The following is a 17,473-nucleotide window of genomic DNA, read 5'->3' as shown; positions in this document are numbered from 1 at the left end:
ATTGGTCAAACTCATCCAACTTTTGTCAATCATCATTTTGTGAAACTAGAACCAATTCAAAATGTATAAAACAATTGAAAAATGTTAAGATGTAGGTAACATCTAATCTATACACAAGCGGAAGAACATTCAATAGAAATTTTAGTAGAAAAATCAATATGCGAGACTAAGCAAGGCGGGTAATTATAGAGAACAGCATAAATATCATCTAACTTAAAACACAAATTGCCAAGAGAAAAGAGAGAGTGATACAATTTCAGTATGATGACATGGCATATATTTAGTTAACTAATTTTAAACTACTTTCTTAGTTGTTTCATAAATGCCTACTTTAAGTATATCACTAATTTGTCAAATATGGATCAAATGATAAAGTATGACTTATGTTACACGAACAATCACACTGCAAAAAATGCATTCATATTTCTATTTTTGTAAATTAATTTAGTAGAAAAACCAATATGCGAGATTAAGCAAGACTGATAATTGTAGCTAGCAACCGCCACATATATCAGCGAGGCTGGAAAACAAACGGTGGTAGCAAGTCGTTGTGATTTGGTCGCATGCCGCAAAAGAGGCCACAGGTCGCTCGCCGCTAGAGGCTAATGGTCGCACGCATCTACGACCAAGGAGGCGGCAATAGGTCGTTGCGATTTGGTCGTGTGCCGCCAAAGATGCCATTGGCTGCGTGCATCTGTGACCGACAACAAGGGCGTGTAACAATACAGTATAAGGATAAACCAAGGATTACCTCTTGAGAGAGAGCATGAGATCCTCGGCGAGCAAGATGCACAGGAGAGAAGAAATCGACAATGGTGAGAATGCACGAACGAAGAAATCGGCAATGGTGAGAAGACTTTTTGGTGAAATCGAGTTTAGTGTGAACGAACAAGAGAATAGGGTAGGGTTTTAATGTATTAAAATAAAATAAAATAAGAAATATTTAATAATTTGTTTCATTTGTTTTTAAATGATATTTATTTTGATTTATAATTTTGTTAAAAGAGAATATGAGTAGTTAATTTATTAAAATAAATTAAAATATTAATTATTTAATAATTTGTTTGATTTGTTTTAAAATGATATTTATTTTAATTTATAATGTTGTTAAAAGAGAATACGAGCAATTAATTTATTAAAATAAATTAAAATATTAATTATTTAATAAATTTCTTTCTAATGCGTTTTCAAATGATATTTATTTTAATTTATAATTTATAAAATATTTTGAAAATTTTTAATCTCGAATTTTATTTTAGCGACGCTTAATGTATCTGCGTCGTCAAATGACCACAATTTGAAGTGGGAAAAATTTCCACTACTATTAGTGACGTTGAGTGCAGAATGCGTCGCCATAGTGTCACATTTGATGACATGTTTTCTATGTCGTGTCGCCAAATGATCCAGGGAAAATTTGCGCTACTTTTTAGCGATGTGGAGTGATGTGTATGTCGCCAAAGGCCTTCATTTGATGACACGTATTGTTTAATGCGTTGCTAAATGATACAAAATAAATGTGAAAAAATTCCTTCCTAATGTTGTATTTTTTAGCGATGCGAAACATTCCACGCATCGCTAAAAGGTCATATTTTACGACGTTGACTATGCTATGTGTCGCTAAAAGTCAGAATTCTTGTAGTGTTATATGACATCTATACATCAAAAATTAATTTTCATGTAATATAAATCCAAATCATATTTTTCATGCATGAAATTCAACCCAATTGTGTTAATTCCCTAAGTTTGAGATTCAGGTACATCTCCAAAATCCTTTGGCACATTCCATGGCTCTTCTAGACTCCCAAATAATACCCGCTTGAGATCCATTTACCATATGTCCCAAAGACTCTTTGAGCTCCTCCTAGAGCTCTTAGCCACCTCCTTAGGTGACTCATTCATTATTGTTAGACCACTTCGATGTACTTTAGGTGACACTTAACCTACAAATTTGACTTTCTTAACTTTAGATACCTTATGTTTGGTTAATTTATTCTTGTCCTTAACCGTGGACACCTCATCCTTGCCATAATTATATGCAATCATAGCATATTTCTTCTCATTGGCTTTGGATGACACTCCCTTGTTCTTGGTCACTCCTCCCTTACCAATGTCATGTGTCACCTTAGCACTTGACCTTCTTTTGGTTTTGGAGGGACCCAATTTGATATTTTTGGATCTTTGACTACTCAAACATATATAAAGTCCTCTAGGTCCAATAATGAACATATCTAAGATTTTCTCCATTTCCTCAAGACTTGCCTTCAAGGATTGATTTTCCAATTCTAGGGTTCTAACACTAGAATCAATATATCCACCTTGGACATCCCCAGACCTACCCTTCCTAGGCATATGTCTCTCCTTCTTGGGATTAATGCTTAGGTTTTCAACCACTTTCCTCTCCTTAGACAAGGTAGGTTGTTTCTTTTTAGGTCTAAATTTAGTGTATGATTTCCTAGGGTTATCTATTGTGTTAACCTTATTCCTATCATTATACCTAAATCTATAATTATCCATAGATACATAATTTTCAATATTCTTAACAAGCACGAAAGAATTTGAACTTGGATTAAATTTTAAATTAGGGATTACCTTTCCTTTTACCTTTGAAGCTCCTACTTGAGTCGAGCTCTTCTTCTTTTCCCATTTCTTCAAGTGCACTAATTTCTTGAGCTCTCCTCTCCTTGTACACTTGGTGTGGTAGTGTCCCTACTCGCTACATGTGAAACACCTAATGCACTTCTTTTCCTTGACTCCATCCCTACAACCCACGTTACTTAAAGTAACTTTACCGGGTTTAGGGATTACCTCCTTTACCTTTTTGAGCGAAGGACACCTATTCTTGTAGTACCCCATCTTACCACACTCAAAACATTTGATGTAATCCTTTGTACTCTTCTTGGTAGTTGAGGTGGAGGGTTGAGCTTCTAAGATCTCCTCTTCCTTGGATTGCTCTTCTTTCTCTTCACTTGAAGATGTGGACGATTCCACTTTTTCCTCCCTTGAAGATGTGGATGATACCTCCTCATCTTCTTTCTCCTCCTCGGATGTTGAGCACGTGTCAACATCCGATTGATCCTTCTCTTGGACCAATGAAATCTTCTCCTTGGGTTCCTCCACTCCTTGGAATTGTGTAGTATCTTCATGAGCGTAATCACCTTGCTCCAAAGCTCATGAACACTCTTATACTCACCTACATTCAATACCATATTAAGAGGTAATAAATTAATTAAAATTCTAGTTACCTCCTTGTCTGCCTTCGATTGCTCCCTTTGCTCCTTGGTCCAATATCAAGATTGGAGGCGTTTTCCCTTCTTGTCGGTTGGAGTCTTGAATGACTCCTCTAATGTCATCCAACGATTCCAATCCATTTGGAACCACGTCTCTAAGCGCAACTTCCAATAACCAAAGTCTTTGCGCTCATATGGAGGTGAGATCCGGATGTCCCATCCGAGAGGTCTCTTCGACTCTATCTTCTTCTCTAGCTGTTGCTCCTTTGGCGATTTAGTCTAACAAAGAGCGACCAAGCTTTGATACCACTTGTTGGGACCTTAACGTTGCTAGAGGGGGGTGAATAGCTCGTCACCAAAATCATCACTTCCTACGCTTGTTAGTGCACAACAAAAATATAAAATAAAACTAACAACTAGAAAGCCAAACCTAGAGGCAACAACCAAGACAATCAAATCTCTAACGTGTTTATGTAATGTGAATCGGAGATCACCTACTCCTATTCCACAGTTGTCCGTAAGGTGGACAATCCCAATCCGTCAATGGATGATTCTCCAGAGAACTTCCGGGTAGCTCGCGTAACTCCCTGTGGGTGGAGAAATCTCAACACAACTCGCACAAGACCTCACTAGATTCCTTGAGCACTTAGAGACTCTAATTAGGGTTAACCACCACTAATTTCATCACCTTGCTTAAGTATCCCGAACTCCATTAAATAAAGCTCAGATAGAAACATCCAAGCAATTCTTCCGCCACAAGTTGACGGTCATACTTACCAGTCGACTGACCTTCGTGGATTTTGACTGTTATAGGCCAACGACTTGATACCAGTCAACCGATGAAAATACAGTCGACTGCTATAGTAACACTACAATAATACTACAGTAATGCTACAGTACACGCTACAGTAACATGAAATTTTACTCTGGGTACAGTCTCTCATGTACTCGTCCTTGCCTGCACAACCTAGACCTAGTCTTCTAGCCTCCTCCATCAGCCTCGCGCCCCTTAGATGTCTCCCCATCCTTAATGTCTTGCCTTTTGGAACTTCCATCGGCTTTGTCACTGTTGTCGGGTCTTCCTTTGCCAATAGGTCGTGCCTCCGGGGGCTTCATCCATTGTCAAGTCACACTTGAACTTATGTTACCAAGACTATATGCTTGGAGTTACATCGCTAAGACTCACCCTTGGACTTTCTTCCTTTGCCAAGATCACACTTACACTCTCTTTGTTATACCAGTATCCTATACACTCACAATGCATATCAAATACAACAATAAACCTAACTTAAACCTTTGCCTAAATATGAAAACCTAGGACACATAAATTGTTCCAACATTTGCAACTTTAGAAATCCACAAGAACTAAATGAGTGCAATGGAAGCTCTCTAGGTCCATCAGTGGATTTCGGTCAAACCCCACTGATGGACCTAGAGATCTCAGATTACACTCATTTTTGTTCCTGTGAATTTTTGAGATTGCAAGGAATTCAAATATACTATCCATTGTTTATTTCAATTTCTTGGAAGTGTTAAAATATAATAAGGAATAATCGACAAAAATCTTCAAGTTGGGTCTGATATGGAATGTGCCTAATATCATTCCATATCAGGCGCACATTGGGCCTGATATGATTTCATATTAGACCCAACGTGAAATTTTTTTGTCGATTCTTCTTTATTACATTTTAACACTTCTGAGAAGGCAAAATAAATAATGAATAGTATATTTGAACTCCTTGCAACCCCAGAAATTCACAGGAATTGAAATGAGTATAATTTGAGATCTCTAGATCTATCAGTGGATTTTGACTGAAATTTATTGATGAACTTAGAGAGCTCCGATTGCACCTATTTCAATTCCCATAGATTTCTGAAATTACAAGAAGTTTAAATATCTATTTATTGTTTATTTCAACTTCTCCAAATATATTAAAATATTATAAAAATTTAATTAAATCTTATAAAATATTATTCATATGAAATTGTATGTATAAGAGAGAGGAAAAAGATAATGAGAGAAATAGTTAAGAAAAGAAAAATAGTAAAAAAAAAAAGTCAGATTATTGGATTATTAGAAGAATAGAATGGATATACCTTTGTTAATACGTCAGTAACATGCGTCATGCGTCTTTTTGAGAAATTTAAAAACTTGGATGTACTATTTCATAAATTGCCGACTTAGTTTTTGCTAGATTAAAACTTCCCATGAATCAAAGTTAGAAGGTACGATAATTTACCAAAAGGTGTATTAAGTTTAATGTATTTATCAAAAAGTATATCATTGTTTGGTATTTACCAAAAGACACAGTTTACCAAAATCTATTCCCAGATTACCCCTCTGGCTAACCTAGCAACCACCTTTTTCAAATACATTTTTCCAATCATCCAAGCCGAAAATAGAATTGAAAAATAATTTGTGGTTCGGATGCACGTCTTCTCACCGTCTCTCTCCCTCCATCCCTCTGCGTGGTGTTATAAACTTGAAAGAAATATGAACCCTGCGCTTGCCATTACTGCTCGTGCTGGTTGGCGGGATTGCAATAGACCAGTTAGGTTTATGCCATAATAGAATAAGAGTTGCTAGAGGAGACCAAGGCCAAATTAAGTTAAGAACGTCAGCTGAGAATGACAAACTTCTTGCAAGAGGGAAATCAGTAGAAGCACACATTTAAAGATTTAGACATGTATGTATTGATTTTTTTACTGTAAATTATGGTATTGATGGTAAATAAAAATGACAGTATTGGTAGGAAGGGCGGCGGCAAAAAGTGTTGTTATGGTTTATTTTGGTTGTGTGGGGAATAATATTCAACAACACCTGAATTATGATGTAATAGAAGACTTAATCGATTTAAGTCATGTTAGTTTCTGACGTTGATAGTTAAGTTAGGCTAAAAATTATTTCTTTTTGGTTTAGGGTTTAGTCAGTGGTGGTCATAATTTATAAGAAGTATATGCTTCAAAAGGGGCCTGATATCTATGATATCAGGCCCACGTTGGGCCTGATATCGATAAAGTATTATGTGGTTAAAACTTTGCTTTTACATCAGACCCTTCCTAATTTGAGAAAAGTTACAATTTAACTACAGCAATAGATTATGTAGTTGCAAATTTACTAAAATAGTTTATAATTTATTTATCAGGGATGATCATATAATTGAAGAAATTCTCTCTGAGATATGGAATACTCTTGATGCAAAATCTAGCATTGGACATGCAGCTAATGTGAGAAGTATCCAGAACAAATATTCCATCATCTTCGCAGTATAGTTGTGTGCCTAACACAAATAGAAATACAAGCAGTAATTTCACATTTGATCTAAATAAAGAAGCTAATATTCAAGAAGATGAGGTTCTGAACCCGTGTGCAACACTTGTTGATTATTATGAGCCTACTTGGAGTGAGGAGGAAGGGTATTATAACCGAAATGGAGAAGAAATGCAATGCAATACAGATGTACAAGAATTCTTTGCTGATGATATGCAGATTGAACAATATGAAATATCTCAAGAACAGTACAGTGACTTAGAGGAGGAGTTCCCAATAGCTGATGATCCATATATTCTAAATTCTCGATTGCTCCAAAGGCCAATTGAAGAGGCAATAGATCAGCATGAATTTTTTGTAGGACAGATATTTTCGTCTCGACAAGAGTTCAAGAATGAACTTGTGAAGCATGCCATGGTTAAACATATGAGATATAACCCAGTTGACACTCGGAAAAATAAAGTAAAAGTTGTCTGCTTCAATCAACCGTGTAAGTGGAGAGTAGTTGCCCGGGGGATGTAGAGTTCATTGTTACAAAATATATAAAGAAACACCAATGTGACACCATTAGGGAAAGTGCTGATCATCAAGCATGCTCTTCATCCTTTGCAACTTATTTTGTTGAAGAGCAATTTCTTGCTAATGAACAATACAAGCCAAATATGATTATAGCAGATATAAAAGCCAGGTTCGAAGTGACTATATCCTACAGAAAAGCATACATAGCTCGAGAGAAAGCGATGAAAAAAGTTGTTGGAGATTATGACCAAGCATATAGAGATCTTCCACTATATCTACGTGAGTTAAGAGTCAGGGATCCTGAAACCTATGTGGCACTACACAGGAATGGGGTTAATCAGTTCCAACGCTGTTTTTGGGGTTTTGGAGCTTGTAGAAGAGTATTCATGTCTCATCTTCGTAAATTAATTGGAATTGATGCCACACACCAAAGAGGCAAATATCCGGGTGTGTTGTTGATGGCTACATCAATAGATGCTAATGACAATGTCCTCCCAGTAGCCTTTGGAATCGCTGAAGTTGAATGTGGGTCTGCATGGGAGTGGTTTCTAGATCATACGAAGAGATTCTTTAATGTTGATCCAGAGTCAATGAGTATAGTATCAGATAGACATCGTGGCATTATAGCAGTAGTTAGGATAGTCTACCCTATTGTCCATCATGCTTTTTGTTGCCACCACATGTCTTGCAATATGGTAACAGATACTGGCAGTAGGTCAGGTTTAGGGTTGTTTTGGGTAGCAGCTCGAGCAAACACAACATTACAATATGATCTCATAATGCAGTCCATGCTTGAAAAACATCCAGATGCTCATAAGTGGCTTCAGAACATTGACCCTAAAAGATGGGCTAATGCACACTTTAATGGCAGAAGGTACACAATGCTAACCACCAATTGTGTAGAGAGTTTAAATGCTTTGTTCAAGGAGACACATGAACTTCTGATAAACAGGTTAATTGATAATACCAGAAGAAAGGTAGCTCAATGGTTCTTTAACCGTAAGGAGGAAGCGTTGAAATGGTATGTTGCGTTGACACCTCATGCTACCAAAGAAATGGAATCAAGGAGGGAGAAAGCTAGACGATATAAAGTCCACCCCTACTCTCAATCCGAAATGGAAGTAGAGACATGGGGTGCTTCATACATTGTTGATTTGGAGAGAAAATATTGTAACTGTGGGGAGTTTCAAATTTCAGGATTGTCTTACTCACATGCAATTGCCGTCATAATTCACCGGAACATGGATACACTCCTATATTGTGAGCATTATTTTCATTCACAGAATTGGAAAACGACAAACATGGATCGTATTTACCCCTGTCGAAGCAAGGAATTTTGGCCTAGGGGAGTCAACAACATTATAGTGCTATGTCCCCGTAGCCTTGTGCAGCCTGGTAGGCGAAAGAAGGCAAGGATCGAGTCGAAACATAATGGGAAGGTAAAAATCAAATGCAGCAGGTGCAAACAACTGGGTCATAATCGGAGGACCTGTAAAATGCCGCCAACCCCTGGTTTTTGACTGAATTGTAAATTAGAGGAGTTGAGTCATATGTTTTGTATGAAGTACATATATAGGATAGTAAGAAAAACAGTTGTGGAAAGTGATGTTTCTGTTATATAGGTTTATGGAGTATTTATTTTGTGTTACAGTGTTATTGTAGGTATGAGAAGTGTAAACCATCACCTGCAAGGCAGAAATAATACTTCACACCATATCTCCATTGTGTAAAATAAAAATGTGATACATTTCAATTCAACAGGAAGGGGTTCGCAATTTCAAAGTCACGTAAATATGTGGTGAAATATAAATGAGATAAAACTCGCACAAAGAGATTATAGTAATCCTTGCAAAATAAGATAGGATAGCATTTCTCGGTCATTGAAAAATAAAAGAGGTGCACTGTTCCGTGGCAAATGGCACGGAGCTATACCTTCGTAGACAGGGGGTATAAATACGTTTTGACACCATATATACCATCTCCCCAGTAAGAAATTCAGAGGGAACGCTATTTCAGGTAAATCCAAGTAGGGGAGGTGTTAGAGTGTATACTAAAAGCCTAGCTTTTGGTATAAACATTTATCTAGAAATAAGAATCACATTGGTCAAATGTCTACATTTATGATAAATGTAGTTGTTCAATTAATTTATATTGTAGATAACATGGTGTGTGGTGTCACACACAGAAGATCATGTTATCAGTACCTTATAAATTATAAACAGTAGCTCGCGACCATAATGGAAAGGAACAAACCATTGGAAGGTCGTAGTGTAATTAGGTATTAGTTTATCTTAACTATATAATTACACTAGTACACTTAGAGTGTATTGAGTAGGACCATTAGAAGTCGTTTCTTTTATACTGACTTTATAAAGAAACAAAGACCTCAGTTATTATGGAAGTGTGTGCTCTTAATCCTAATATAATAACAAGCACATATATTTGATATTTATTTCTTTAATTTATCAATGAGTGAGATTTAGTTCGATGAATCAATAAGCCCGATAAGTTGGGAAATGATATCACTTATAGTGTGTGTTGTTGATTATAGAAGGAAACTGTGTCCTAGTGATCTAGGTTGAGAATGTCCCCAAGAGGAGCTCATAAGGATTGTCATGTTAAACCCTGCAGGTGGACTTAGTCCGACATGACGATGAAGTTGAGTGGTACTACTCTTGGAGCTAGATATTAATTAAGTGAGTTGTCAGTAACTTACTTAATTAGTGGACATTTGTTATCTTAAACACATGGAGACTAACACACTCATAATAAGAAGGAGCCCAAAATGTAATTTGGGATTGGTGCGGTAGTTCAATAATAGTTCTTTAGTGGAATGAATTATTATTGATGAAATTAAGTTGTGTGTTCGAAGCACGGGATGCTTAATTTCATCGGGAGACCAAAACCAATTCCTCCTCTCGGTCCCTATCGTAGCCTCTAGTATATAGAGATTTATACCCACCGCATACCCACCTTCTTACCCATCCAATGGGGCCAGCCAAGCTAGCTTGGAACCCAAGCTAGGGCCGGCCAAGTCCAAGTGGATGAGCCATGTAGGTGGCCGGCCAAAGCTTGGGTCCCAAGCTTAGGTGGTCGGCCACTAGAATATTAAAAAGGATTTTTATTAAAATTATTTCTTATGTGGATATCATGATTTTAAAAGAGAGTTTAAAAAATTAAAAAATTCCTTTTATAACTTTCTACAAAAGATTAAGAGAAGAGATTAATCTCTTTCATTATCTGTAGATTAAAAGGATGGTTTTAATTTTTGGTAAAAACTTTCCTTATTTGTAAATCATCTACATGTTTAAAAGAGAGTTTAAAATTTGAAATCTTTCCTTATTTGTTGATTAAAGGAGGATTTTAAATTTTAAGAAAACTTTCAATTTTAATCATGTTCATGATTTAAAAGAGAGTTTAAAATTAAATATTCTCTTTATAAGTTTCTACAAAGATTAAGAAAAGATTTGATATCTTTCCTTATTTGTAGATTAAAAGAGATTTTAATTTTAGAGATAACTTTCTTTTATCCACATGTTTAAAAGAAATATTTTAATTTATAAAATTCCTTTTATTAACCACCATGAAGGAAAAATTATTTGAGAAATTTTATAAATTTCGAAGCAAATTAGGAAGTTTTAATTCTTGTGTGAATTAAAATTTCCTTGATTTGTGGAATGGTGTGGCCTCATTGTATTTGTAAAAAGGAAATTATTTTTAATTAAATAAAATTTTCTTTTTCATGGCAAAATAATTAAGGAAGTTTTTAATTAAATTTCCTTATTTGCCAAGACCAAGGATTATAAAAGAGGGGGTAGAGAAGGCTTCATGGTGAACAACTCTATTCTATTCTTCCTCTCTTTTCCTCCTTGGTGGCCGGCCTCTTTTCTCTTCTCTTCTCTTTGTGGCCGCCAATCCCTCTTGGAGCTCTTGATGGTGGCCGGTTCTAGCTAGGAGAAGAAAGAGAAAAGGAGGTTTTATTTCTTGCATCCCTTGGAGCTTGGTGGTGGTCGGACCTCTACTTCTCTTGGAGAATTTTGGTGGCGAAACCTGGAAGGCAGAAGAAGGTGCTTGGTGGTTCTCATCTCGGAAGATCGTTGCCCACACAACGTCCGAGGTTAGAAGAGGAATACGGTAGAAGATCAAGAGGTCTTTCTAAAAGGTATAACTAGTATTTTTCCTTTCCGCATCATACTAGTTATTTTTGGAAATAATACCAAATACAAGAGGCTTACGATTCTAGTATTTCAAATTTATTTTCGATGTAGTGTTCTTATGTTTTCTTCTTTTCCTTGTGATTTGATTGTTCCTTTTGGTTAACCTAAAGTTATTTTAGGAAATTAAATATTATCTTTCTATAAAAGGTTTTGTCTAGTCGGTGGTGGTTGCTCCCATATCCAAGAAGGCCATGTGCCTCGCCACGTCAATACTGGGAACCAATTATGGAAATTAATATTTAATGGAATTAATAACTTAGGTGATTTGGATCGAACGTGTTAAGTTCCGCAGGAGATCCAAGTCAAAACCTAAAAGAACAAATAGATTAAGTTTTGGATCAAACGTGTTAAGTTCCGCAGGCGATCCAAAATTTAATTTAAAAGAACACATGGTAGCTAGGAAAAGGTTCAGACCTTTATACAAAATTTTTGTACAGTGGAACCTCTAGGCTTTCCGAGTAGCAACCAACAATTGGTATCAGAGCTAGGGATTTGCCTCTGTGTATTTGGTATTAGTTTAATTATGCACATGTCATGCATAATTTAGGCAGGATAATAGTAGGATGTGCTAACTTTGTAGATGCAGGATCCAACTATTATGGCTTATAGTTATTATGTGTGTGATTGGACCCTTGGACATGTCAAGGACATTTTATTGTGTGTGCATGATTGTATTATAAAATACAGCAGGAGCTGTATTTAGTTTTATTAGGATTTTATTTTTTGATCTAGATACATGTACATTCCTTCGAGGAATATAGGATCGAAAAATGTAAAAATTCTATATATGTCGCGAATCGAATCTTGCAAGGCGTGGAACTTTTTGAGGACCAGAGGCGCAGCGGAACAAGGAGCAAGATGGATGCGACAACTAGACCCGGTGGCAACAGCTAGGGTTGGTGACACACGGAGGACAACAATAGATAAAAGCCATAATAGTTGAAAATTAGATTTTCTATTTATTGCTTTTATATTGTCTGTGTGTGCATGTTAGTATACATAGACTAGTATAGTTAAAATTCCTCGTTTATAAATAACTAAGTGGGAGAGGGATTTTTAAATAAATCCCATGGTCTCCATTACTGGTTTGTAAGTGATGCAAACAAGCTTGCGCGTTGGCTCTGAGTGCCTTCCTCCATAACGGATGAGCTTGTTTGTGGATCACTAGAACAGACTTCCAATTTTGGATGACTATAGGAAGTTAATTAAGAGCGTGTGATCTTCCCCAACGGAAGGGGCATAATCTTATTAATGGACTTAGTGTCAAGTAATGGTATACACTTAGGCATGTCTAATAGTATCCTCCCCATCGGAGTCACTGCTATTATTTGTGTGACCGAAGAAAACCAACTATTAATTTGTCAAATAAATAGGTTGACAAGATAATAAAATTAAAAACCCCTCTTACAAATGTTTGATTTTGTATACGTCCACACTAACGTGGCATACAAAATTTACGGTGTTTGAGGTAATTTTATTTGTCATAAAGATTTATTGACAAGATAATTAATGGGTAAAACCCTCCTCTTACAAATGTTTAAATTTTGTATACGTCCACACTAACGTGGCATGCAAAATTCACGGTGTTTGAGGTGTTGGTGAATTTAAATAATATTGTTTGAGGAATCAATGTTATTTTAAATTCAAGGAGTTTTGACCAAATATTTGATCAAAGACAGATCAACTATTAATTTTATTCGTCATAAAGTAAAGTTGACGAGATAATAAAATTAATGAATAAAATCTCCTCTTCGATTTTGTATATACAAAATTCATAGAGATTTTAAGGAGTTGATCTTGACCAAATATTTTTGTGATTCTTAGGATGTTTGTCAATCCCTAGTAGTCATACTATAGAAAAAGACTTAGTAGTCCCAATTGTAATGATTGGAAATAGGACTTGGACATTAAGGTAGACTGTCTTCTTAGAACTAAGAACAATTTAGGTGTATTTAATTCATTAGTTGAAACATGTCTAGTGGTGTTATCTACCAGAACCTGGAGTGTAGATACAAGATGCCATTAATCATGTCTGCAAATCAGGGTTCCAGGAAACCCGACAACTAAATGAAAGGTAAATCACCATCCACATGAGCACTACTGTAAAAGTGGTAGTTGTTGCAGTGGGAGATGTTTATCCTTTGATAAGAATAAAATATGGATTTTAAGTAATTGTCTTTACGTACCAAGTTTAGAAAGAACCTGATTTCAGTTTCTAAACTATTATAGATATTGTGTCTATTTTGATAACAAAGATGTTATCAAGAAAAATAAAGAAATTATCTATTCTGGTATGATGGTTGACAATTTATAATCCAATAATTCCCACGATGCAACAAATGGAAATTAGTAACACATCTTCTAATTTTAAGAGAAAGCAACCTTCAGAAAAGAACCAATTATATCTTTGGCATCTAAAAGCTAGGTTATACTTGAGTAGGATTCATTGGTAGCTGATGAACTTTTGGGTTCATTGGTAGTGGAAATCTTTCCAACCTGCGAGTCTTACTTAGAAAGAAAATAACCAAGAAGCTTTTAAGGGGTATGGAGTCAAATATATGTTGAAATTGGTTCATTCTGATTTGTGTGATCCTATGACTATCCAGACAAGAGGTAGTATTGAATATTTTGTCTATTTTATAGACAACTATTCAAGATACAAATAAATTTACTTAAAGTGCCGCAAGACTAAGTACTTTGATTAGTTCAAAGAGTACAAGGCTGATGCGGAGAAATGTTAAAGTAAAAGTCACTATGGTAAGATCGTAGTGACAAGTACCTCTTGGGAGAATTTAGGAGTCACTTATCAGAAGTTGGATTTCAATCCCAACTAACTGCATCTGGTACACCCCAACAGAATGATGTAGTAGAAAGAAGGTATAGGACTCTTATGGAATAATTAGATAGGTGATGAGTTATTCAGAAAATTACCAAATTTGTTTTAAGGATATGCTCTGGAAACGGAAGTGAACGTAGTACCTTCCAAAGTCATAACTCTCTACTCATATAGAGTTGCTGAATAGGCGTAAGCCTATTTTGAAGCATATTCGGATTCGGGTAAACCAGCACATATGAGAGATAATGATAAGTTGGATAGGAGTTCACTTGTTTGTCAGTTATCCTAGATGAACAAAAGTAGGTTTATAGTCTTAAAAATCAGAAGGTCATTGTTAGCATCAATGACTGTTTTTTAGAAAAGGACTATATAATGAACCACGTGCTCATAAGTAAATTTGTTCTTAAGGAAATAATAAAGACATGTCTAATCTAGTACCAACTGTACAAGATGAGATACCACAAGGAAAATGCAACACGTATCACAAATGATACACAATTGCAAAAAATGTCTTGTCGTAGTGGGAGGGTTGTTAAACAACCTTAAAAGATTCATGTTTTGGGAGAGTTTTTGGACTCGATCCCTGAAGGACATGAACCTGATCTCCGGACATGTGACGAAGCACTCCAAGATAAATATGCAGCATCTTGGCAAAGAGTAATGAATAATAGAATTAGAATATATGTATTCTAATAAAATCTGGAAGCTTGTAAAATCACCAAGTGGTGTAAAAGCCTTTGGGTGTAAAAGGTCTATAATAGGAAAAGAAGGATAGACAGGAAGGTAGAAACTTTCAAGGCAAGGCTTGATGAAAAAGGAAACTTTTTCACTGGTAGCCATGCTTAAGTCTATCCGGATTCTTTTATCTATTTGGCAAGTGGATGTCAAGACAACATTCCTTAATGGAAGTCTTGAAGAAAGCATCCATATAAAGCAACCAGAAGGGTTCATTGCAAAGGGCTAAGAGCATCTTGTGTGCAAGCTCAATCAGTCTATGGACTGAGGCAAAACTTCAAGGTCTTAGAACATCCGGTTTATTAAAGTCTATGGATTTATTTAGTAACCGGATAAGTCTTGTGTATACAAAAGGCGTGATAGAAACGTGGTGGTATTTCTTGTACTATACGTAGATAACATTTTTGGTAGTTGGAAACAATATCAAAGTGTTGTCAGAAGTAAGGGTATGGTCGTCCAAACAATTCGATATGAAGGAATGTAAATATTCTTGAGATCAAAGTAATAAGGGATTGCAAGAAAAGAATATTTTACTTATCCCAAGCTTCATACATCGAAAAAATCCTTGCTCGTTTTAAGCATACAAAACTCCAAGAAAGGTTTCTTACCTTTTCAGGATAGAGTAACTTTATCTAAAGATGTCTCTGTAGACATCAAAGGAGATAAAGGAAATAAAGGTAGTTCTTTATACTTCGGCCGACAGAAGCCTAATGTATGCTATGTACGAGATCAGAAATCTGTTTTGCCAAGGGCATAGTTAGCAGATATCAAAGTAACTCTAGACAAGGACAGTGGACTGCAGTAAAGCATATATTGAAGTACCCTAGAGGTACTAGAGATTATATGCTAGCTTACAAGGCAGTTAATTTGGTCCTTGTGGGTTACATGGATTTTGATTTCCAATCGGATAGGGACAATAATAAGTCAACCTCAGGGTTTTGTGTTTACTTTAGGAGGTAAAGTCATAACTATGGAAGAGTGATAAGCATAGGTGTTTTTCTGGACTCCACCATAGAAGTTTAGTATATGGCAAGCCTCTGAGGTAGCCATAAAAGCTGAATGACTCAATAACCTCAAGATAGACTTAGATATGATTTCTGGTTTGTCCAAAGATTATTACAATTTATTGTAATAATGTTGGTGCAGTAGCAAACTCAAAGAAACCATAAGTCTATAAGGCAAGTAAACACAATAGAGCGCAAGTACCACCCAATACGAGAAATAGTATAAACGAGGAGAAGTTGTTGCCGCCCAGATTGCATCAGGTGATGACCTATAGATCCTTTCACTAAGGTCCTTAAGGCAAGAGCTTTTGATGGGCATGTTGAAGGGTTGGGAATCAGATGTATGGCAGCAGATATGGCAGCTTAGTCTTTTAGTATAAGTGGGAGATTGTTAGAGTGTATACTAAAAGCCTAGCTTTTGGTATAAACATTTATCTAGAAATAAGAATCACATTGGTCAAATGTCTACATTTATGATAAATGTAGTTGTTCAATTAATTTATATTGTAGATAACATGGTGTGTGGTGTCACACACAGAAGATCATGTTATCAGTACCTTATAAATTATAAACAGTAGCTCATGACCATAATGGAAAGGAACAAACCATTGGAAGGTCGTAGTGTAATTAGGTATTAGTTTATCTTAACTATATAATTACACTAGTACACTTAGAGTGTATTGAGTAGGACCATTAGAGGTCGTTTCTTTTATACTGACTTTATAAAGAAACAAAGACCTCAGTTATTATGGAAGTGTGTGCTCTTAATCCTAATATAATAACAAGCACATATATTTGATATTTATTTCTTTAATTTATCAATGGGTGAGATTTAGTTCGATGAATCAATAAGCCCGATAAGTTGGGAAATGATATCACTTATAGTGTGTGTTGTTGATTATAGAAGGAAACTGTGTCCTAGTGATCTAGGTTGAGAATGTCCCCAAGAGGAGCTCATAAGGATTGTCATGTTAAACCCTGCAGGTGGACTTAGTCCGACATGACGATGAAGTTGAGTGGTACTACTCTTGGAGCTAGATATTAATTAAGTGAGTTGTCAGTAACTTACTTAATTAGTGGACATTTGTTATCTTAAACACAGGGAGACTAACACACTCATAATAAGAAGGAGCCCAAAATGTAATTTGGGATTGGTGCGGTAGTTCAATAATAGTTCTTTAGTGGAATGAATTATTATTGATGAAATTAAGTTGTGTGTTCGGGGCGAACACGGGATGCTTAATTTCATCGGGAGACCAAAACCAATTCCTCCTCTCGGTCCCTATCGTAGCCTCTAGTATATAGAGATTTATACCCACCGCATACCCACCTTCTTACCCATCCAATGGGGCCAGCCAAGCTAGCTTGGAACCCAAGCTAGGGCCGGCCAAGTCCAAGTGGATGAGCCATGTAGGTGGCCGGCCAAAGCTTGGGTCCCAAGCTTAGGTGGTCGGCCACTAGAATATTAAAAAGGATTTTTATTAAAATTATTTCTTATGTGGATATCATGATTTTAAAAGAGAGTTTAAAAAATTAAAAAATTCCTTTTATAACTTTCTACAAAAGATTAAGAGAAGAGATTAATCTCTTTCATTATCTGTAGATTAAAAGGATGGTTTTAATTTTTGGTAAAAACTTTCCTTATTTGTAAATCATCTACATGT

This window comes from Zingiber officinale, chromosome 6A (genome assembly GCF_018446385.1).
Source record: "Zingiber officinale cultivar Zhangliang chromosome 6A, Zo_v1.1, whole genome shotgun sequence".
In the NCBI taxonomy this organism is placed as follows: Eukaryota; Viridiplantae; Streptophyta; class Magnoliopsida; order Zingiberales; family Zingiberaceae; genus Zingiber; species Zingiber officinale.
Note: the sequence above shows the minus strand (reverse complement) of the source record.